The sequence below is a fragment of the Oryctolagus cuniculus genome, chromosome 14 (genome assembly GCF_051225735.1).
Source record: "Oryctolagus cuniculus isolate XC-2025 breed Fujian yellow rabbit chromosome 14, ASM5122573v1, whole genome shotgun sequence".
Lineage (NCBI taxonomy): Eukaryota > Metazoa > Chordata > Mammalia > Lagomorpha > Leporidae > Oryctolagus > Oryctolagus cuniculus.
The window spans coordinates 39,268,493-39,276,437 of record NC_142880.1 but is presented as its reverse complement, the minus strand read 5'-3'; the positions used below and the strand labels follow the sequence as shown (position 1 = coordinate 39,276,437).

Below are 7,945 nucleotides of genomic sequence, written 5' to 3'. Positions count from 1 at the left end.
CCCACACTGCCACAATGGGCCAGGCCCAAGCCAGGAGCTTCAACAGGGTCTCCAACGTGTGTGCAAGAACTCAAGGACTTGGGCCATCTTCTCCATCCAGCAGGGAGCTGGATCGCAGGTGGAGCAGCCAGGACTAGAACCAGCGCCCTTAAGGGAACAACAGTGTCGCAGACTTAACAATGCTGGCCCCGAAATAACAAAACTTTAAAAGCACCAGCCCAAATGGAACCTGTATTTCTGACTATTATGTCTCACTACTAGAGGAACATCAATTCTCCAAAAAGTAACTTAAAAATCCATTACACAGTTACAATCAAAATCCAATCGTTGTTCTTTAATTTAAACATGGTTCTCTGGCTGTCATGGTTCTCTGGGAGGGTAAACAGTGAGCACAGTGGTAACAGTTGAGAAAATAAGAGTAACAAGGTGTCTGTCACCACCACGTGTTGAGCACATTCATCAAGTCAGCAGAGCTCAAATATTTGTACTGGTGGGAAAATAGACAAAAAGAAAATACATTGTAGAGAAGCCTTACAAGTTCACCAGTAGACTTTGCATATATATTTTATGGTTAGTGTGCCACAAAGGATCCATTTAAACCAGAGGGGAAGAAGCAGACAAGCCGGAAATGACTTTGCAGAGATGGGCTCATCACCAGGGAACCAATTCAGCAGGCTTCTCTACCCCATGACATATCCCAAAGTAAGTACACAGCAGATTAAGAATTAAACAGACATATTGAACCATAAGAAAAGATAAAAAATAAAATTGTATAAATATAATTTGGAGTCAAGAAGGGAAAGACCATGTAAGGTAGAAAAGGAAAGACAGAGGCCGGCGCCGTGGCTCAGTGGGTTAATCCTGGCCTGCGGTGCTGTCATCCCATATGGGCGCTGGTTCGAGTCCCAGCTGCTCCCATATAGGCTCCGGTTCGAGTCCCAGCTTCTCTCTGCTATGGGCCTGGGAAAGCAGTAGAAGATGGCCCAAGTGCTTGGGCCCCTGCGCCCATTTGGGAGACTGGGAAGAAGCTTCTGGCTCCTGGCTTTGGATTGGTGCAGCTCCAGCCGTTGCAGCCAATTGGGGAGTGAACCAATGGAAGGAAGACCTTTCTCTCTGTCTCTCCCTCTCACTGTCTGTAACTCTGCCTCTCAAATAAATAAATAAAATCTTAAAAAAAAAAAAAAAGGAAGGAAGAACAAGAATGGCGGATTTTAATATATAAAAATTAGAAATGTTTGGTGACATAAAACATGAGCAAAATAGAAATCAGTAAATAGGTAAACATTTATAAAACAAGTATTAGGTAAAACATCATTTTTTTTAGAGCAACTCAGCAAAATAAAATTCCGGTTTATTGTTGGACAACATTGTTTCACACATACATCAAACAGGCCAAAAAAAAATAAATAAATAAACAGCAACTTCATAGACAAAAAAAAGGAAAAAAAGAAACCTTTTATCTTTGGCCTTTTTAACCATCTTATACAAACCAACTACTTATAGTACAGCTAAGTACATACACAAAAAAAGTTACTGGAATGCTTGGAATAAGATTGTTTTTTTGTTGTCGTTTTTGCTTTTTTTTACAAGGTTTTTTTTCTCCTTTGAGATTAGAATGAACATGGTCACACCACAAGCAAAGTCAGAAGTAGGACAGAGGACGCTCGAAGGCTGGTCTGGTCATCCAAGATCATTAAAAATGACTGACCCCTAACAATATGTACAAAAATATAAAATGTAAATAAAAAATACAAACAAATTTTCCTTTTTAAAGTACTTTTAAGAAAGAAAGCAGGGCCTGGAGTTTGGTGCTGTCCCTCCGCTCTTGCGAATTCACTGGGTTTGTGGGCGTGAGCGCTGCGTCCGCAGGGGCGCGGGCGGCCTCTACTCGGAGGTGACCACGTTGTGGGAGACGGGAGTGAGGGTGGAAGGTCACGGGGCCTCCGGTTCACGGTTGCCTTCTCCTGTCTTGCTGTCTAGTCATCCTCGTCGGTCTTGTGCTTCTTGGTGTCGACGTCGTCCTCCTCGTCATCCTCAGCTGCCCGCTTGCCTGTAGCTGCCTCGGCCTCCTCATCTTCGTCTCCGTCCTCTTCCTCACCATCGCCCTCTTCCTCCTCGCCATCTTCCTCCTCTTCCTCGTCTACCTCATTGTCCTCCTCCTGCTCCCCGTTCTCCTCATTGGCGTTGCCGTTGGCGGGGGCGTCTCTCCCATTCTCCGCCTCCTCCACCACTTCCTTCTTCTCCTTCAAGTCCTTGGTGGTGATCTCGGAGCTGGTGTCCACGGCCGCGTCGGACATGGTGGGGCACGCCGGGGATCCGAGGCAGCGGACTCGAGAGAAAGCGGGCGTTCGGGGACTCTGGCGACAAAGCTGCCGGAGTCCGCGGAGGCGGCGGCTGCCGCCCGGGAACAATGCAAAGATGGCTTTTCAGAGCAGCCAGTGGGGGAAAACATCATTTTTTAAAAAAAGATTTATTTATTGCGGCCAGCTCTGTGGCATAGTGGGTAAAACGGCTACCTGCAGTGCCGGCATCCCATATGGGCACCAGTTCGAGACCCGGCTGATCCACTTCTGATCCAGCTCTCTGCTGTGGCTTGGGAAAGCAGAGGAAGATGGCCCAAGTCCTTGGACCCCTGCACCCATGTGGGAGACCTGGAAGAAGCTCCTGGATCCTGGCTTTGGATAGGTGCAGCTCCGGCCATTGCAGGCAATTGGGGAGTGAACCATCGGATGGAAGACCTCTCTCTCTCTCTCTCTCTCTCTCTCTCTCTCTGCCTCTCCTTCTCTCTCTGTGTAACTCTGCCTTTGAATAAATAAATAAATCTATTGTTTCAAAAAAAATTGTATATATGAAATACAAAAGAGTTGTTCTCTTTATACAAATTTTTTAAATGGACAAAAAAAAAAATCCTCCTGCTAGCCTGCAAATGGCAAAGAGCACTTTTGGGACTAAAGAGGCTACTCTTCCCTAAGTGCCCTCTTGACTAAGCCCGTTCCCTCACATCCACTCTTGTCTCCGGGGAATTCACTGTCCTGTGCTGAGCGGCCTCTGGCTAATTTTAACCAGCGACGCACAGATACAGAGGACTTGTTAAGTAAGTTGAGGTACATTCATGTGATAGGATACTATTCAGACACGAAAAGTCAAATAACCATTTTAGAAAATGTTTTATGATGATTTTCTGAGCGACAAAACAATACTTAACGTATCGAGTGTTATCAGTTTTGTAAATAAAACCTCATTTATCTGCAGTTATCCCTTGGTGTCTGCACAGGATTGATTCCAGGATCCCTCAGAGACATTTGTGAGGGGATATTGATTCGTTTTACTCCAGGAACTCATGCGTAAGGTACACAAAGTGATGTGGTTTATTTAACAGGTGAGAAACAGAACATGCATACACACACACACACACACACACAAGAGCATGGGTGGACCCACACGGAGAAATACCGGTCATGAGTGGGCAGTGGGCCAGAAGATTTGCCAGAAAGGAGAAGAGGTGGGGGAGGGGAGACAGAGCGGGTGCCTGGCAGCCCTCCTGCTGTGGTCTGTGGCAGAGAGAGATCCCTCCCAGTTGCTGGTCTCTTCTGTGAGTTCGGGGTAGTGTACCTCCAGGGTGACGCCACCTGGGAATTGTATGGCACCTCTATCTGTTCTACATGGAGCTCAATATCCATATTTTCATGATGTCTTCATGGGTCCTAGATGAAGCAGGTGCATCCTGGGAAAGGGACATTTTGATTGACAAGTAGGAGGATAGTATGGGGCTTATGACTTCCAGCTCAACAATCCTAAATGAACTTCTAGCTTATTTATCCCACATCACAGATACCAAAATCCATGGACAGCACTTCCCTTACACAAATGGCTTAGTATTTGCATACAGCCTGGTCACATTCTCCTGTACCCTGTAAGTAATCTCTATATTACTTATATAATACTTAATACAAGGTAAATAGTCTTGTATTGTGTAGCAAATAATGACAATTGGAAAAAAGGTTGTCCATGTTCAGCACAGACAAAAATATTTTTTCTGAACGTTGGGTGAATCTACAGATAAGAGCGCTCCAGGCCTGGAGGACTGGCTGGCCTCCTGTGTGTGTAAAGGTGTATATATATATATATCCATATGTGTAAAGAAGAGAAGACTAGACGGGACATGGGGAGCTAGGCGGGAAAATTAGGTAGGAGCAGAGGAGCCAGAAGATGTTCCTGACACTTTCTGCTTCTAGCCCCATGTTGTAACTCCACCCCTTTCCTGTCCATCCATTTCACCTGCTTTTCCACGTGCAGTTGTGTCTCAGCTAGGCCCAGGAAGGAGGAGATGCTGTGTGGCCACGTGGGAGTTAGGCCCCATGAGGAGCACCATGCCTCATGCCTGCTGAAGTTCACCCATTTGTATAACCAGTTAGGGTAGCACCCGCTGCTCCATAAAAGTGGCTGCGGCAGTTGGAAGCACCTGTCTGCTTTTTTGGTTCTAGGTCCTTCCCTGGCCTTCTTCCACGCTCTCTCCTCCTAGACAACTCTAACACATTCATGATGGGTAGCTCTGATGGAACAAGGACATAGCCTCAGCCATTTAGGTTCTTGTTACCCCTGACTTCTTTCAAGAGACCAGTTCAGTCTTACATCCTATTGTTCTCCAGCCGCCCCCCCTCCCTGCCCTGCCTTCCTCCCCAGGTTCAGATGCCGGTGAGCCAAACGAAGAAGCTGTATGGGTAAGCTCACCTCCACCTACCGCCCCCGACCCCCACTCCTAGCCCACCTTAAAAGGCCCAGCCTGCTGGGGGCTGAGCCCTCTGCCACCTGTTCGGTCTGTGTGCATGCTGGCAGTTGGTCGACCTTTGCGAGTTTATTTTCTTTGAATAAATTCGGTCTGGCTGTGAGTTTGTATCCTGTCTCCTCTCTGTTCTGTGCCCTTTTTCCTTACAAGTTCTCTGTGGGGGGCTGCCCATACTCTCACGTGACTATATATTCACTCTGTCACATTTAAATAAATCCTGCTCTCACTTGCACACAGTATTGATGCCTCTGTTTTGAATTCCTAATCTGTGGGGGCAAGAACTTGGGATAAAAACAGACACTTATGTGTGTAGCAGAAGGACATACCGTGTTAACAACAGTTACCTTCGGATGTGGGATTCTAGATTTTTTTTTAAATCATACTTTTCGTTTTCCAAACTTCCTTCATTGACAGGGGTCAGCTTCGCGTTTGAAAAAGATCGATCAAGGTGAAGTAGGCATATAGGTTAAAAACAATTAGGTTTGTGAGCTGGAAGACCACGCCTTTGCCACGCGCCTGTGTGACCTCACGCCCCTACATGGCCACACCTGGGTGCCCACCAGCCAATCAGGTTAATTAACCACTCCCCTTCGGAAGTGGGTTCAAAGCCCGGGACACACCATGTCCTTCTCTTCAGCCCTAGCCTCTTGCCAGGAGAGGGCTGGCTGTAGCCTTGTGCCTCCAGGGCGCGTGGCCTTCATGCCACCCGCCCTAGGCTTCCTGGCCTAGATGCTCCTCCACGTGGCTGGTTCCTGGTGCTCGGTATGAACCCAGATTTACCTCTCTCTCTCTTAGATAAAGCTCTCACTCTTCTATGCATCTTTCTCACTAAATAAAGGCTTAAAATGTACCATGCTGCCTCATTTATCTGTGCCGGTATTTAGAATTCTCTAAATATTAGGCAAGAACCCTCTCGGGCTTATTAATATTGGGGATTTAGGGTTTATTACTAAATAATAAATTGTATGTCACCCCAAATTCTGGTAGCATATGTGGCACCCTAGATAGCACTTCTGGGGAACCTTAAGGGGCCACATTTTTGTGTAAATTTTAGGGGGTCATCTCCGATTTCAAAGGGGGAAATGAAAGACGTGGAACGGCTGGCTGGCCTCCACTCTCAGCTTCAGGGTTTCAGCATTTGGAGAAGCAGAGAGCAAGCATGGAGGGCAGTTGATACTGTGGCAACACCTTGTACTCTAACAAAAAGGTGCTTACAGCTCAGGGGGTTCTGAGCCACTCTTGTGAAAGTTGTTTTTCAATATGAATTATTCTTACTATTAAGAAATTCATCTTGGTGTCAATTGGATGGCTGGTTATCCACCAAAAAATGTTAATACAGATGCTTATCTCATACAGCCAGAGGAAAACAGCACAGCTGCCACTCTTCCCGCCCAATCCATTCTAGTGCAAGATAAGTCCCAAGAAAAAGGATTTAAGGGCCTCTCATTCTTGATCCCATTAACTCTCCATCTCTATTTCCTTCATTCTTGGTGATCATCCAAGGCTACCCTAGCAAGCCCGTACTTTCTCACCAAATAAAGACACAGTCCTTCCCCGGGCCTGGGGCTGGCAGTCGGCGATGTTTTCTTAACAGTCTGTTTGACTCTCTGGAAAACGACTTAAGCTGGCTGCAGCATTTCATCGGAGCTGTTCAGTATAGTGACGGCTGGGCCTCAGCGCTTGGCGTATCCATAATTCATAACGCTGTCTAAATGGGAGAGAGGAGACACCGTAATCCCAGAATCCTTATTTAGGGAGCATCTTAGAATACGCTTAAAACAAATGCAGCTGAAGCCATTGTTACTGTAGGACTTTATCTTTCCAGGGGATGGAGGAAGCTAAATCAGTGACAACAGGAGCTAAATCCTTCTCCTGGAGCACAAAGGAGAACAATGCATGGCGACTCCTGACTAATTTATTTTACTCAGTGGAGTAAACCAAGATGACTAATATTGTTTTAATCTATGCATCCAGGGAGACCCGGGTATTGATATGTAAAAGCACTTAAACACACACGGCTGTTATGGCCCAGGGCTGTGTAGAGCTGTTTTGAATTAGAAAGAGCTGGAAATATCCACCTCCGAAGAGATCTGCCCACCAGCCTGGGACTACAAATAGTCCCGAGTGAGCTGGGCTTGTTGCTGGGGTTGGCCCAAGGCCCAGGCTCCTCTTTGGGGCCCGAGGACCCAGGAGAATGAAGCAGAAATGGAACCCGCGCACTTGTCTTGCTGCTTCTCCAGGCAGCACAGCTCTCTGGAAAGAAGCCTCTTTGCAGTCTGTAAATATTTCATCCTCCCCTCCTTCCCTTCCCCTCTCCTCTTGCTACAAAGCACAATACGTAAATAAAACCTCAAAACATAAAATTACTTAAGGCGATGCTTTTCTGGTCACTTTTTTTTTTTTAAAAAAAGAGAATTCTTTTTATTGTTAAAACTTTTTTTTCATTTTTTATTTGAAAACAGAGAAAGAGAGAGAGACAAAGAAAGAGAGGACCTCACCTTTGCTGGTTCGTCCCCAAATGCTTGCAACAGCTGGAGCTGGGCCAGACTGGAGCCAGCAGAGAGAGAGTCTGGGTCTCCTAGGTGAGTGGCAGGGACCTACGTACTTGAGCCATCGCTGGTGTACTGGGGTGCACGTTAGCATTGTCACCGGTGAATGGCAGGGCGGATGGAAGACCTCTCTCTGCCTCTGCCTCTCCATAACTCTGACTTTCAAATAAATAAATCCTTTGAAAAAAATGAAATGAAAATCAGTTCATTTTCATGCAAAAATGTTTGATATTCATGCAAGTTTTTCGTAATACACATTTCTTTTCTTTTCTTTTCTTTTCTTCTTGACAGGCAGAGTGGACAGTGAGAGAGAGAGAGACAGAGAGAAAGGTCTTCCTTTGCCGTTGGTTCACCCTCCAATGGCCGCTGTGGCTGGCGCGCTGGGGCCAGCGCACTGCGCTGATCCAAAGGCAGGAGCCAGGAGCCAGGTCCTTCTCCTGGTCTCCCATGGGGTGCAGGACCCAAGCACTTGGGCCATCCTCCACTGCACTCCCTGGCCACAGCAGAGAGCTGGCCTGGAAGAGGGGCAACCGGGACAGAATCCGGTGCCCCGACCGGGACTAAAACCCGGTGTGCTGGTACTGCAAGGTGGAGGATTAGCCTAGTGAGC

At 46.8% G+C, this 7,945-nt stretch overlaps 1 pseudogene across 1 annotated transcript; it reads right to left on the bottom strand.

Moving 5' to 3' along the window:
• Nucleotides 1-1,961: 1,961 nt before the first annotated feature.
• On the bottom strand, nt 1,962-2,422 carry LOC100338350 (prothymosin alpha pseudogene; annotated as a pseudogene). Its single transcript, XR_016220252.1, has one exon. The product of XR_016220252.1 is annotated as a prothymosin alpha pseudogene (transcript).
• Between the last annotated feature and the right edge of the window lie 5,523 nt (nt 2,423-7,945).